Here is a 943-nt window from a genome sequence, read left to right as displayed (position 1 = left end):
GTTGCAGTTTACACCCACCTTTTCGTACAAGCTACTCACTTTTATTCAGGTAAAATGGACAGATCCACGTCAAGTCACAAAATTTAGCGTAGTGTATTAAGCGGGGAATGATATTTGGAGATTTGTAGGTACCAAGCATTTATGCTTAACACAATTAAAATTCCTAATGCCAAAACACGTTTTGAGGTCGATAGAGTCTAATCCAAAGTTTCAGCCATTGATCCGTGTGTCCGTCTGTAAACAATATAAATATCTTGTGAATGGGTAAGAGCTAGAGGCTTGAAATTTGGAATGTAGTTCCCAAATGTGGCAAGGATGCAACATCCGAGATGTCAACAAATCCAGTCACACCAAATCTAAATGAGACTCAACCAGTCTGCTGTTCCCCAAATATACAACAGTATTACGTACTTAAATATGGTTTAACACAGTTAAATTCCTTTCATTTCAGGACGCGTTGCCTTTACGAGTAAAGGAGGTTCACATTGTGAAGGAACCCATATATTTCAACTTGGTCTGGAGGCTATTCAAACCTTTCATAAGAGAAAAACTTCAGAAAAGGGTAAGCATTACACGATTTTTTTTCTTCTTCTATTTTTGAAGAGATTTGTCAAAGGAGACTGTAACTATAGACGGGAGTGTGCTAGGCCAAGTTCCAGTAAGGACGCCTGTGTATCTTTACACGAATCGATTCGGCAGATTTTTCTCACCTTCATATCTTACTATCCCGAAATCGAAGAGTTTGAGGTAGTATAGGAGAAATCTGGCCGTTCCAAGAACGAAATTTGTTTAAGATAAAATCCACCTCGGGCAGGAATTTAACGCTCGACCTTAGGAGCCCGTTCCCACGATTTTTGTCATTCGACAAAAATCGTGTTGTGTGCAGTGAGAACACACTCATTTAAATTACATTGCCTACAGGAAATTGGGGGGGGGGGGGAAA

General features: G+C 39.8%; 1 long non-coding RNA gene across 1 annotated transcript; it reads left to right on the top strand.

Moving 5' to 3' along the window:
• LOC113473209 lies at positions 1 to 560 on the top strand. The gene is made up of 2 exons (XR_003395249.1): positions 1 to 49; positions 452 to 560. It is a non-coding gene; the product is annotated as an uncharacterized LOC113473209 (long non-coding RNA).
• The last annotated feature ends 383 nt before the right edge of the window (positions 561 to 943 follow it).

Source organism: Diaphorina citri, unplaced genomic scaffold (assembly GCF_000475195.1).
Source record: "Diaphorina citri unplaced genomic scaffold, Diaci psyllid genome assembly version 1.1 scaffold19483, whole genome shotgun sequence".
Classification (NCBI taxonomy): Eukaryota; Metazoa; Arthropoda; class Insecta; order Hemiptera; family Psyllidae; genus Diaphorina; species Diaphorina citri.
The sequence above is the reverse complement of the archived record's forward strand: the minus strand, read 5'-3'. Positions and strand labels throughout refer to the sequence as shown.